The following is a 15,018-nucleotide window of genomic DNA, read 5'->3' as shown; positions in this document are numbered from 1 at the left end:
CAATGTTCCCCCACAGGCCAAACATTCCAGAGAATCAGCTAGTTCTGAGTCTTTTAGGAAGGAAGCTGCCTCCATTCCAGGAAGGCAACAGAGCCCATCACTAAGCTAACCTAACTCTTCAACCAATGGAATGGCAAATCTGGGCCTTTAGGCTCCCTAATGGCCTCAGTTCTTGGAGTGACTAGTTCATTCATTCAACAAATACTCACTGGGCACACAGTGTGTGCCAGACAGTACACCAGGTGTTAGCTGTTGTTCAGCGGTGAAAAGATATGCCCATCCGGAAACAAGCACACGAAAAGTTGTAATTTCAAACTATGATGACTGTTGACAAGGAAAATACACTCTTGGAAAAGAAAACAAAACAAAAGGAAAGGAAAAGGAAAAGAAAAGAAGAGAAAAGAGAGAAGAGAGAAAAGGAAAGGGAAAAGGAAAAGGAAAAGAAAAAAGAACAGAACAGAACAGAACTTAATTTAAATCAAGGCATCTATACCAATTGTCTCCCAATCACAAGGTATTGGACTGGGACTATTATCACTCCTAAATGCAGAATCAAATGCTTTTCAGTCGGCTCTCTGTGACACATCCCAACTCAGGGACCATAACTGCTAGAATATGTGCAGACAGAGGCCCTGTGCCAACTCAAAAGGTAAAAGAAAGGCCACTTTATTAATACATGCTTAGATCACAAAAGAATGCACGTATTTTTAGAGCACACCAAGCACAATGCCTGTCACATGTTAGATCTCAATGAATGGTATATATTATCATTTCATTAGAATCAGAAGAAACTCAGTCTTCAGTCCTAGGTACCAAACTTCAAAAAGGCTTAGAAAGGAAAGCATTATAACGTATGACACAAAATCCACAGGCCAAAAAACACAACTTGCCTAGCAAGCAGTAAGTGTTCAATAAAAAGGTTAGTCGTAAAATGGAGAAATTCGAATTGAAACTACAGTGAGATGGCAAAGAAATTCTGATAAACCACTGCACTGGTGAGAATGGAAAAACATCCTCAAATACTGCTGGTTGGAGTGTAAAATGGGTTCAACCTCTACAAAGAACAATTTAGCGACTGTCATCAAAATTTTAAATGTATGTAACCTTAGATCCAGCAATTCCACTTCTAGAAATGTATCCTAAGGATAAATCGGACCAGTGGTTCCCAACCAAGGGTGATTTTTTTACCCCCTTGGGGAGCATCTGGCAATATCTGCAGGGATTTTTGGCTGTCACGACTTGGCATGGGAGTGCTACTACTGGCATCTAGTGCAGTGCGCAGGGCAGAGATGATGCTGCACATCTTACAATGCACAGGACAGCTCCCACACAATGAGGAACTGTCCAGCCCCAAATGTCAGTAGTGCAGAAGTGTATAAACCCTGTATTTTAAAGCATAAGCAAAGTGATAATATGTGCTGGGATACTGACTGCGGCATTGTCTGTAATATCAAAACAAACATCAACGTCTCCCAATAGAGGATATAATGGAATACTATTCATCTAAGCCCCTGTCACTAGGAAGGAGAAGGGGAATTTGAACGTATTTCCCAAGAAGTAATGACATTATACTAATGAGGTTTTCAACTACCACTTTTGCCTAAAGGTGTTTATATGCCTCTGAAATAGTTGGAGCATGCTTTCTCATTCAGAAAGTTCACATGGCCTGACAGGGAGGCAAACATGGCCACAGCCAGTGTCTGCAGAGCATACTGGGGGCAAATGAGACTCTCCAGAAAACAGGAACATAAATGCTTAAGGCTTCAAGATGGCACTCTGTGTAAATGCCACGTGGGCCCTCAGAGACCCAGCCAGAGCCATCCCCTGGCCACTAAAGGCTGCACTGGTTCTCCACCCAGGATGCTTATTTGCATCTCTGGGCTTCAGCCCAGACAAAATAAATTAGAATCTCTGCAGGTACAATCTGGATTTGTTCTTAAGACGCTCGAGCGATTCTAATGTGTAGCCAGTTGAGACTACTGGGTTAAGGGTTCTTACCAGTTAACTGAGAAAGGACAACTGAAACTGAGAAGACAACCATCTCTGAGCACAAATTACCCATATGTAAAAGGCATCTAGTTCTCTAAAAAAAGGAGGGGGATCACATTCATAAGAGAGGTGGTGAGGCTCTAGAACGACATCCCAGGACATGAAAGCTGGTGGAAGCCCTTCAGTACTGGAGAGCACTCAGGTCAGACCGGGCTGGCTGTCACCTAGAAAAAGCGGATTTGCTTGGGACACATGAAGCAAGGGAACTGGTGCTATGGTTGGCAGGTATGGGGTGCAAATTCTAGCTCAATACTAAGAATCCAACCCTCACGCTTTGCTGGTGGGAATGTAAGACAGTGCAGCTCGGAGAATGGTTAAACAAAGTTACCATGTATCTCGCAATTCTACTCCTAAGTACATACCCAAGAGAAAGACAAACTGTCTACACCAAAAAAATTGCACATGAATGCTTACAATGGCATTATTCAGAACAGCCAAAAGACGGAAACAACCAAAATGTCCATCAACTGATGACTGGATAAACAAAATGCGGTGTATCCATACAATGGAACCTTTGGCCATAAAAATGAAGAAATGATACACGCTATAACATGGATGAATCTTCAAAACATCATACTAAGTGAATGAAACCCATTGAAAAGACCACATATTGATTCCATTTATACAAAATAGGCAAATCTACACAGACAGAAAGTAGATTGTTGGTTACTTTAGAGCTGGCGAGAGTGGGGAGATACAAGAGTGATAGCTAAAACGTTTCTTTCTGAGGTGACAAAAATGTTCTAAAACTGACTCTGTTGATGACTATACACGTCTGTGAACATAATAAATCCCAGTGAACTGTATACTTTCATTAGGTGAATTGTATCTCAATAAAGCTATTTTTAAAAGAATCTAAGATTAAGTTGTTCAAAAAGAATAGGCTGTATAGGGAGACCTTCACCTACAACTGCATTCTGCAGAGTGGCAGATACATTATGGTGATTAGACTGGATGTCTTTTAAAAATCCTTCCTGAAACAAGTTTTTTGTCCTTACGTCTTTATTTAAAATTGCAGAATGTCAGGGAAGCAGTAAAGCATGATGGCCAAACATACAGGGAATCAGACAAGCTACATTCAAAACCAGCCTCCCCTACCTTCTGGCTGTCTGACCTCAAAAAAGTCACATTCCATGCTTCAGTTTTCTCATCTGTAAATTGGGAATAATACATATCCTGTGGTATTGTTGTCAAGACTGAACATGATGCCTATCAAGCTATCGGTGTAGTGCTTGGCACAAAATCCTCTATAAATAGAAGCTTCTACTACTAATCATCACCATAAAGCTGGAGGCAATAATAATAAAATGATGACAAACCACAACTTTAGTAGTTAATCTTTCAGAATTCTAGCCCAATGTCTTCATTTTATGGCTCAAATAACCGAGCCTTGGAAGGGTTTGATGATGGGGACAAGTTACGAAACTGGCTGGTAACAGAGGCAGGACTAACACGCCCATCTGATGTCCAGTCGAGTGCACTTCTTGCTTCCCAGGCTGACTCCTCACTTGCTTTAGGGTGGATTACAATTCAGAAAAAAGCATCCATTTCTCCTAGTTTACTGTCAGAACATAGGCCCACCAAATGCCCCAACTGTAATGTAAACAAACACGCACACACAGGCATGAGGAAATGTGTGCTACGCTGAATTTAACGTCGAGTGTATCGGGACTGGTAGAGTGTAAGAAATTTGCTTGAATAGGAAGCTGCTGCTTAGTGGGGAAACTGCATAATGTTTCCAAACAGGGCAGCTCTCAGAGCGACTCAGTTGACATGAACCTGAAGTGCTAAAAACCCAGAACACACATAGCTGGCATCAATCCTGGATAAAATAAATTACCCAAGACAAAGCCAGGATCCAACTGGCCAAAGGATGATTCAACTCACAGAGAAGACAGAACATGGTCAGGTTCGGGGCCTTGGTCTTATCTAAGATCATTATGCCCTCTAGAACTTTCTTGAGTTAGAACTGGATAAGTAACACGGCACTGGTACCAAGTTCACCCCAAAGCAACGGAACCATCTCTTGAAGCTGGCAAAACAAAAAACAGAAAACAAAACCAAAAAAAAAGGCTATTTTGATGATGACAATTTGATTTGCTAGAGCTTTAAGACCCAAGACAATTCATTATTCGACCTGAACACTGCTCTGATGGCTCAATTTTAATACCAGTTCTTGACATCTGAGTACTGCATATGTAATTAGAAGCAACTTCCTGGCCTTTTTCTTGTTCAAAAAATCTTTTTATCCAATTTACTTCACTCAGCATAATTATACTGAGAACCATCCATGTTGCTGCATGTGTCAACAGTTTATTCCTCTTGATTGCTGAGCTGTATTCCAGTATATGGATATACCCGTTTCTTCATCCATTTCCCTACTGATGGACACTAAGGTTGTTCCAGTTTGAGGCTATTACAAATAAAACTGCTATCTACAAGTCTTTGTATGGACATATACTTCATTTCTCTTGGGTAAATACCTAGGAGTGGAATGACAAATTCCAAAATGGGTTGTACCATTTTGTATTCCCACTAGCAGCGTAGGAAGTCTCACTTGTTCCACATCTTCACCAATACAGTCTTTTAAATTTACACACATCACTGGCCAGGCGCAGTGGCTCACACCTGTAATTTCAGCACTCTGGGAGGCCGAGGCGGGCGGATCACTTGAGGCCAGGAGTTCAACAACAGCCTGGACAACAAGGAGAGACCCCATTTCTACTAAAAATACACAAATTAGCTGGGCGTGGTGGTGCATTCCTGTAATCCCAGCTATTTGGGAGGCTTAGGTGGGAGGATCACCTGAGTCCAGTAGGCTGAGGCTGCAGTGAGCCATGACAGTGCCACTGCACTCCAGCCTGAGCAACAGAGCAAGACCCTGTCTTAAAAAATGAAACCTTTTCATCACAAGCGCACAAATTCGTGACATCAGACTTTTTTGTTCATCTCTCTGCAAATTCAAAATACTTCTAATTGTGCAAAGAAAATCACTAAAACATGAAAGAAAAAACCAATGACCACAACCACAAACTCTAACCTCAGACCTGAACATTACTAAGCAAAATAAAACATTCCTTCATCTTTATGTTCCACTGACAGTGATTCTCAGCAGTCCAACAGAGCAGCCACTAACCATGTGTGACCTTGGAGCACTTAAAATGTGTTGTGAATGTAAAATGCACACTGGAGTTCAATGACTTAGCATGAAAAAAATGCATGTAAAATATCCCATTAATAATTTTTATATTGATTATGTTTCAAAGTAATATTCTGGATAAACTAGGTTAAATAAAATATATTGTTAAAATTATTTTCCCCTGTTTCTACTTTATGAAATTTTTTTAAAAAACTTTAAATTGACTTTCAAATCAAAGTCAATATATAGGAGCTAAAAATGATCTCATAGACAGTAGAATATAATAGATACCAGAGGCTGGGAAGGGTGGACATTGAGAGCTTGGTTAATGGATAGAAAAAAAAAACTTAAATGGAACGAATGAGTTCCAGTATTCAATAGCAAAGTAGGATGACTATAGTTACCAACTTCTTGTACATATATATATATATATATTTTTTTTTTTGAGACAGTCTCATTTTGTGGCCCAGGCTGGAGTGCAGTGGTGTGATCTCTGCTCACTGCATCCTTTGCCTCCAGGGTTCAAGCAATTCTCGTGCCTCAGCCTCCCTCATACCTGGGATTACAGGCACAAGCCACCACAGCCGGCTAGTTTTTTTTGTATTTTTAGTGGAGAAGGGGTTTCATCATGTTGGCCAGGCTGATTTCAAACTCCTGACCTCAAGTGATCTACCCACTTTGGCCTCCCAAAGTGCTAGGGTTACAGGCATGAGCCACCACGTCAGGCCAATTTCTTGTATATTTTAATTTGAAATGTTAAGTAGATTTGAAATGTTCCCAACACAAAGAAATGATGTATGTTTCAGGTGCTGGATATCCTAAATACTCTGATTTTATCATTACACATTCTATCCATGTGGGCAAATATTACTGTACACTATAAATACGTAAAATTACTGTTTGTCAATTTCTTAAAAATTGATACATAATTTTACATATGTATGGGGCACAATGTGATGTTTTGAGATACACCCACACACACACACTCTCTCTCTCTCTCCCCTTGTGGAATGATTAAATCAACCTTATCTATTTCTTTGTGCTTTTTAAAAAAGCATTATTATAAAATTTAAAATTGTGTATATAGCATATATAATATTTCTATGGGACAGCACTGATCAAAAATTTTTAAAGGAGACTCAAAATAATGTATCTTCAACTGGCAAAGAAAGAAAGAAAGATGCGTGTGTGTGTGTGTGTGTGTGTGTGTGTGTGTATACTTTCCCACCCTATTTCTCCGAGGTGAAGAAAATGGTACAGCAGAAAGGGCTTAGATCTGGAACCAGGACTGCCCTTAGGTTCCAGGTGCAACTCTGTCTAGTCTATGTGTCCCTGAATACATCATTCAGCTTCGGCCACGTGCAGTGTCTCACGCCTGTAATCCCAGCACTTTGGGAGGCTGAGGCGGGTGGATCACCTGAGGTCAGGAGTTCGAGACCAGCCTGGCCAACATGGTGAAATCCCATCTCTACTAAAAATACAAAAATTAACTGGGCGTGGTGGCGCATGCCTGTAATCCCAGCTACTTGGGAGGCTGAGGTAGGAAAATCATTTGAGCTCAGGAGGTGGAGGGTTGCAGAGAGCTGAGATCTCGCCACCGCACTCAGGCCTGGGCGACAGAGGAAGACTCAGTCTCCAAAAAAAAAAAATCATTGAACTTCCCTTGATTTAAGCTTCCTGATCATTTTTTTTTTTTTTAATTCAAACAAGTCGGCCGGGTGCGATGGCTCACGCCTGTAATCCCAGCACTTTGGGAGGCTGAGGCGGGGGGATCACGAGGTCAGGAGATCGAGACCATCCTGGCTAACACGGTGAAACCCTGTCTCTACTAAAAAATACAAAAAAAAAATTAGCCGGGCGTGGTGGCAGGCGCCTGTAATCCCAGCTACTGAGGAGGCTGAGGCAGGAGAATGGTTTGAACCCGGGAGGTGGAGCTTGCAGTGAGCCGAGATTGTGCCACTGCACTCCAGCCTGGGCGACAGAGCAAGACTCTGTCTCAAAAAAAAAAAAAAAAAAAGTCAACAAAGGCCTGGCATGGTGGCTCATGTCTGTAATTCCGACCCTTTGGGAGGCTGAGGCGGGAGGACTGTTTGAGCCAGGGAGGCTGAGGGTGCAGTGAGCCTTGATCATGCCACTGCACTCCAGCCTGGGCCACAGATCAAGACCATCTCTATAAAATAAATAAATAAAAGTCAAGTGCAAATGTATTACGCTCCTGTTTTACAAAGCATTTTTCTATTATTGCAGATCTTCGGCTTACAAATTAACTGGAGGTGGGATCCAAACATACTAAGATTGTACAAGGCAAAATGAAGAGAGCCCTAGATGAGACTCTGTGTTTGTGTGGCATGTGTACGTGTCTGCATGTGTTTTAAAGGTGAAAAAGTACATTAAAGGACTCAGGGGAAACTCTTAAGCACTAGGAAGACTCCTTCTAACTCTAAAATTCTATTCTCTTAAAAAGCCTTAATCATAGTGTACGCTATTACATGGTTTAGTGATACATGGAACGGATGATATTCCGTCAAGTTCTCCCCATGAGCACAATGACACAGTAGGAAGTAAAAGACACGTCATAATGAGGTTCTACTTTACCCAAACAAACAATTCTGCAGTACAGTTCATGTTTAACCAGGGCCAAATCATCTCCAGATAGCTTAGAGAGTTTTGTTTTGTTTTTAATAAAAGCTAACTTGTGGTGACAAGCACACACAAGAAAAGTGGGTTTTTCTTTAGCAGAAACCACTTAGCAAGTTAGGCTAGCCTCTGAAGAGCCTAGCCACAGCACTCCTCACACCAAACACAAAATAGACACACAACAGTTGCCTCCTCCTCCCTCCATCTTTAGGGGTAATGATTTACCATGACACTCAAATGCTGTTATTGCAGTGGTACTTCCATAAACTGGACATGCATAACAACTATTGTATTTAGGTCACAAACTCACAAAAGAAAAGTCCATCCTGAAAGTAAGTTGACAACTATGTCATCATATAAATAACCTAAACTTCCATGAAAACTCAAAGACCCCTAACATGAGGACTTGCTTGTTCCCAGCATTCCTTGGAGAGGCAGAATATCCCCATTTTAAGGGTAGGAAAATTGAGGAATAAGTACTGAATTTACCAGTCTTTGTTGAGATAAGGAAATGTAATAGCATAAATTTTGCTAGGAAATGCATATTATGGTTTTGTAAGAAAGTCTAACCCATGGTCCAAGAAGCCCAGATTCTTACCTATTAATGGCATGAAAGGCTTTCTGAGATGATGCTATTGTTCTCTCAGAAAAAGAAGAGTAACACTCTTAAGTCATTCTGGTTTCCCTTAGTAACTCTTTCTTAAATAGCTGTGAATGTTATCTACACCGTTTATAGCTTGTTCTTCTTCTCAAACTGGTATACCACTTCTAAGGTCAGAATTTTATCATGTTCCCTAAAAACTATTATCAGAACTTCTCGTCTGCCCCAAATTGATTTTTAAGAAATAATTTAAGGCATTTCTTAAAATTCTGAAATTTGGTGGAAAAGCTCATGCTCGCCTATCCAAATCCTTCATGAATGTAAGCGTCTTCATCCACAGCCCTCCTACACCATTTCTCTTTCCTGAAGGCAAGCAGTATGGGTCAGTGGAACCGCAGCCTGGAGGCAGAGGCGAGATTTCAGCCTCTTAAGACCTGCGGCTCTGGACAAGTCACTGAACTTCTCTGGACCTCCAAGGGCTCAGAAAAAAATGAAAACATTGAACAGGACGTTCCGAATGTTCTCATCCAGATCTGAAACACTTTTTTCTTTTCTTTTTTTTTTGAGACGAGTCTCGCTCTGTCGCCCAGGCTGGAGTGCAGTGGCGCAATCTTGGCTCACTGCAACCTCTGCCTCCTGGGTTCAAGCGATTCTCCGGCCTCAGCCTCCCAAGTAGCTGGGAATACAGGTACTTGCCACCACGTCCGGCTAATTTTTGTATTTTTAGTATATGCAGGGTTTCACCATGTTGGCCAGGCTGGTCTTGAACTCCTGACTTTAGGTGATCCGCCCGCCTCGGCCTCCCAAAGTGCTGGGATTACCGGCGTTGAGTCACCACGCCCGGCCATACTTTTTCTTTTAACCTGTTCTATCATGTTAAGATACCTTTTGCTGTGCTCTTTCTTCAACTCTACTGTGTTTCTTAGCTGAAGACCTCATAAGAGTAGGCTGTGTTCCAAAGCAAAAAGCACCTTATGACTTGGTATGGTGGTTTTCATTATGGAACTGAAGCTACTTTTGACAGACTCATCTTGCATCAAGTTCTCCCTGAGACATACGGGAGGGGAAATGGGTGGGGTGTGGATGGCACAGGAATAGCCACAGTTAAGTGGCTGAGGAGGCCAGAACAAGTACATGCTGGTTCCCTATTCCATCTATTTCCCTGTGTCTGAAATTCTCCAAAATACAAAGTTAAAAAAGAAAAGAAAAGCACATCTCTTTCAAAGAGAGAAGTATATTTGATTGGCATTATTACAGGATTTTGTCTGGAGACTTTGGTATGGTGTAACTGCTCTTCACACCATTTCCCTTGGATTGAGATAGAATCTACAAGACATGAAACTAAGGAGAGCTCCTCAAAGTTCAGCCAAAATTAAGGAAAATGGACCAGAAAGAAAATTCCTCAAATGACCTCAAGGTTATCAATGAGAAGATCCATGGTAATACTTGGCAGAGGATGGAACTTATTTCCATCGTGCTACACCGTATGTCTCCTATAAGCTATTTTCTGCAACTTCTGAACAGCTAAACTTCAGCCCTCTGTGACATGGAAAGCGAGGAAATAAACAAGCCCCAGTGGGAGAAGGATGCCTCAGAGGGTGCTGAAATAAAAAAGGAAAGGCAAGGGATTTCGGGAGTTAAGAAATCCTAAAGAAAAATGGGAGCATGCATTTGGAGAAGGAGAGGGTAAAGACATGCATCTCACGGCAGCCAGAGAACACAGGAAGGGGAATGACAGGGGAAGGCGCTTCCTGGTGCTCCAACGCCCAGCAGCCCTCGCCACCCACATCCCCGGACTCCCGGGGCGGGAGGGCTGCGCACACCTGGGACTTGGGGGAGGCGAAGGGCTCCGAGGAGCCGGGCTCGGAGAGCAGGCGAGCGGAGAGGCGGGCGGCCGGGGTTCGGGGCGGGCGCGGACCGTTCCATCCCGGACGGGGGGCACCCGCTCCACCCGCCGGGGATCCCCGGGGCGCGGCGATGGTGCCTCCTGACGCCGGCGCAGCGTCGCCGGGGCGTCCCAGACCGCAGGCCCCGCGCGGCCGCCCAAGCCCGGCTCCCACGTCCCGCTCTCGGCTCCCCGGAGGTCGGGGACTTTGAGGTAAGGGGCCAGCTCCCTCCTACTCACCGACCGCGAGGCTAGGCAGCTCCAAATCCCGCGGCGACCGCTCCCTCCCGCCCTTGCCGCTGCCGCGGGCCCAAGCTGCGTCAGGACGTGCGCGCGCCCGCCTTTGTCTGCGCCGCCCAACGTGACCCTGCGCCCACCGCCCCGCACGCTCCCGTCGGGCGCGCGCGGGCCGGCAGGGCGGGGGCCTAGGGAGAGGCGGGTGCCGCGTGGACCGGTCGCGGGTTGGGCGACCCGCGGAGTCGCCCTCTGGCGGACTAGGGGCCACTGCCGGGGGCGGGGCGGGAGCAGGAGAGGCCGGGCCCTGGCTGCCCCTCCGCTGGCGCGTCCCTCTCAGAAAGCGGAGCGATTCCCTGCGTTAGGACCCGATACTGGCTCCCTCCCCGGAGGTTCGCATGTGTGTTCCGGAGAGGGTGAAATCAGCCTGGCACCGCGGGAAGAGGCTAGAGTCACTAAATCACCTTGTCCTCTTGAGGCTGCTGTCCGTATGCAGCGACATTCTGCCCGTTAGAGGACTCAGCTCAGGGCCTGGTACGCTCAAGATCTGTTAGCTACCGGCACCATCACCACGACCACCGTCATCACCAGCAGTATCCCTCAGCCTCGTCTACCTTGCTCGTCAAGCAGGGTGCTCCAGGAGTGGGTGTAGGCCACCTTCGCCCTCCCTGGCAGATGCAACTTTCCAACTTCCACCTCCACTTGGACCTGCTCTCTCTACTCAAGTCTAGCTGGTGGCTGCTGGAGTTTGCGTGTGTGTTTCTTACTGTTTCTTCTGACTTCAGACGCCTAACCCAAGCTTATTATCTCCCCTAAAATGGGACCTCCTTAAAATATATATTACCTTTCTTTTTCCTGTTCTTAAAAGACAGTTTGCCTTTAGTGCCAAGCCCTCTCCGCCGGTTTACGCTGTACACGGCTGTCAGATTGTCATTCCGTGCTCAATGCATAATCTGATAGTGAAATCTTTAAAGTCCACATTCTTAGACCTCAAAATCTCTGTAAGAATAAAGGGCAGAGTATGGTAGTTCACGCCAGTAATCCCAGCGTTTTGGGAGGCCAAAGCAGGAGGATCGCTTGAGGCCAGGAGTTTGAGACTAGCCGGGGCAACGTAACGAGACCCCCACTTCTACAAAAATTTTGAAAATTAAAAAAAAATGGTAGGGGGAGCGGGGCGCGGGTAGCTCACGCCTGTAATCCCAGCACTTTGGGAGGCAGAGGCGGACAGATCACTTAAGGCCAGGAGTTTGAGACCAGCCTGGCCAACATGGTGAAACCCCGTCTCTTCTAAAAATACAAAATTTAGCCGGGGGTGATGGCACGCACCTGTAATCCCAGCTACTCGGGAGGCTGAGACAGGAGAATTGCATGAACCCAGGAGGCAGATGTTGCAGTGAACTGAGATTGTGGCACTATACTCCAGCCTGTGTGACAGAGCGAGACCCAAACTCAAAAAAAAAAAAAAAAAAAAAAAAAAGAATAACCACTTAGCTCCAAAACACTGGACTACTTATCTCCACCAAATATAACTAAATGTTACCCATTTGGAACTGATCACGTATTTATTAACTCAATCACTTATCCATTCATTGAGCCCTTGTTACTTGCCCAGCTTTTTTGGGGATCCCAATTCAAGATTGAGTAATGCATGGCCATGTCTAATCGTCAACGACATTAAATTCCATAAGAGGAGAAACCACCGGGCGCGGTGGCTCACCCCTGTAATCCCAGCACTTTGGGAGGCTGAGGCGGGCGGATCACGAGGTCAGGCATTCGAGACCAGCCTGACCAACATGGTGAAACCCCGTCTCTCCGTCTCTACTAAAAATACAAAAATTAGCCGGGCGTGGTGGTGCGCACCTGTAATCCCAGCTATTCGGGAGGCTGAGGCAGGAGACTTGCTTGAACCCAGGAGGTGGAGGTTGCAGTGAGTTGAGATCGCACCACTGCACTCCAGCCTGGGCGACAGAGGGAGACTCCATCTCAGAAAAAAAAAGAGAGAGAGAGAAGAAACCAGACATCATACATTTTTGTGTTGTGTTCTCCACAGTGCTAGGGATAGGGATTTAAAGTGGCCACCAGGATCTCAACTGCTCTTTGGAGTCCTTCGTCTGGTCTCCTTTTCTGCCCCTAGAACCAGTCTTGCAAGTAGCCCACTCATCTGCTGTACTCTTTGTGTTCTCATGGTTATATTTTCTCACAATTCTTACCATCTACTAGTTCTTTGTACATAATATTGAAATCTTAAAATATTTCACACATATTAGAGGCTCAAGAGAAAATGGTGTTCTTTGCCCAAGCAAATAGTAGGCTCAATTGTTGGGTATTAACACTGATACACACACACACCTTGTGAGTGTGCACATTCACTGGCACATTCTCTAAACTTCTCAAGTGCAGGAAGGCAATCAAACTTCCCTCTGAGTGGGAAGCCAACATGAACTAGGTAAATATAGTTCCTGTAGGCACCAAAACTTTTATCACATTCATTTCTAGGTACAAGGAATGTAAATGGGCAGATGAAACAAGCAAGTCATGCTTGAAATGCTTGACACAAAGCAGACTTATCTTTAGAGAAGGCCTCCTGCCCATAGCATGACCGAGCTATAGCCAACACTGAACTTCTTGTCGCTGTGAATATGGGCTGTCTTTAGATTATTGTTGGCAGTATTTTCACATTCTAGAATGAAAAAACTCATACTGCAGAAATTATAGGAGTAATTTTTAAAACCTGATGAAGGGTAGTGCTTTAGAAGAAAGAGATCACAAGATTTAGATCCTACCCCATACTAACTTTGAATTCATTCATAGTATGAGGGCATTTCCCCAAAATGTGTGCTCTGTACATGGTGCACAGTGCTGTGAGCCTGGGAAGAACTCCTTTCCCCAGGAGAGTACCATGCCTGTGCTGTACAACTTATCTTCCTTCCAAAGTCAACTTTAACATCTACAAAGAGTTTGCCATTCATTAAGAGGTGAATCCCTAACTGTCGACTGCACAACCAGCAACATCAATGCTCATTTCCAAGCACCAAAATAAAAAGCCAAAGAAAGTAAAATAAATATTATTTTTAAAAAATGTTTTCAATTGTGGTAGAATACGTAGAACCTAAAATTTATTATACCATCTTAATCAGTTCTTTTTTTTTTTTTTTTTGAGATGGAGTCTCACTCTCTTGCCCAGGCTGGAGTACAGTGGCACAATCTCAGCTCACTGCAACCTCTGCCTCCAGGTCCAAGCGATCCTCTCACCTCAGTCTCTCGAGTAGCCGGGATTACAGGCATGCACCACCACATCTGGCTAATTTTTTTGGTGGAGGGGAGAGGGGACGGAGTCTCACTCTGTGGCCCAGGTTGGACTGCAGTGGTGAGATCTCGCCTCACTGCAACCTCTGCCTCCCAGTTCAAGCGATTCTTCTGCCTCAGCCTCCCAGGTAGCTGGGACTACAGGTGCGCGCCGTCATGCCCAGATAATTTTTGTATTTGTAGTAGAGATGGGTTTTCACCATATTGACCAGGCTGCTCTTGAACTCCTGACCTTAGGTGATCTACCCACCTTGGCCTCCCAAAGTGCTGGGATTACTGACATGACCCACTGGGCCTGGCCCATCTTAATCATTTCTAAGTGTACAGTTCAGTGGTGTTAAATATATTCTCATTATTATGAATCTTCAGAAATTTTTCATCAAGCCTGGGGATGGTATCTAATGCCTGTAATTCCAGTTATTTGGGAGGCTGAGGCAAGTGGATTGCTCGAGCCCAGGAGTTTGAGACCAAGCCTGGGAAACATGGGGGAACCCAATCTCTACAAAAAAGAAAGAAAGAAAGAAAGAAATTTTTCTTCTTAAAAAATTGACATTCTATGCCCATTAAAAAAAAATTTCATTTCTCTTCTCTCTACCCCCAATAACAACCATTCTACCACTCTACGTTCTGCTAATGGGAGTTCAAGTAGTCTGCCTCATATAAATAGTCGGATTTTGTCTTTTTGTGACTGGCTTATTTCACTTAGCACAGTGTCCTCCAGATTCATCCATGTTGTAGCATGTGTCAGAGTTCCCTTTTTTTTAGGGCTAATATTCCATTGTATGTATGTATGTTTATTTTGAGATGGAGTTTTTGCTCTTGTTTTCCAGGCTTGAGTGCAATGGCGTGATCTTGGCTCACTGCAACCTCCACCTCCTGGGTTCAAGAGATTCTCCTGCCTCAGCCTCCCAAATAGCTGGGATTACAGGCGTGCGCCACCATGCCTGGCTAATTTTTTTTTTTAATTTTATTTTTAGTAGAGATGGAGTTTCACCATGTTGGTCACGCTGGTCTCGAACTCCTGACCTCAAGTTATCCACCCACTTCAGCCTCCCAAAGTGCTGGAATTACAGGCATGAGCCACTGCGCCTGGCCCCATTGTATTTGTATACCACATTTTCTTTATCTATTTGTCTGTTGACGGACATTTGGGATTGATCCTGCTTT

General features: G+C 44.3%; 1 protein-coding gene across 3 annotated transcripts in view; it reads right to left on the bottom strand.

Annotated features, from left to right (window-relative positions):
* Positions 1 to 13,634, bottom strand: part of GPAT4 (glycerol-3-phosphate acyltransferase 4) — a 46,634-nt gene extending 33,000 nt beyond the window's left edge. Inside the window, exon 1 of one of the 3 annotated variants that reach the window (XM_003823300.8) lies at positions 10,552 to 13,634. The gene's annotated coding sequence lies outside the window, so the exon portion shown is untranslated. Of the gene's footprint in view, positions 1 to 10,249; positions 10,422 to 10,551 lie in introns of those variants that run through there. The other 2 variants (XM_008976936.5, XM_008976932.6) reach the window with 2 other exon arrangements.
* Positions 13,635 to 15,018: the final 1,384 nt, after the last annotated feature.

Source organism: Pan paniscus, chromosome 7 (assembly GCF_029289425.2).
Source record: "Pan paniscus chromosome 7, NHGRI_mPanPan1-v2.0_pri, whole genome shotgun sequence".
Classification (NCBI taxonomy): Eukaryota; Metazoa; Chordata; class Mammalia; order Primates; family Hominidae; genus Pan; species Pan paniscus.
Note: the sequence above shows the minus strand (reverse complement) of the source record. Positions and strands in the feature narration are given on the sequence as shown.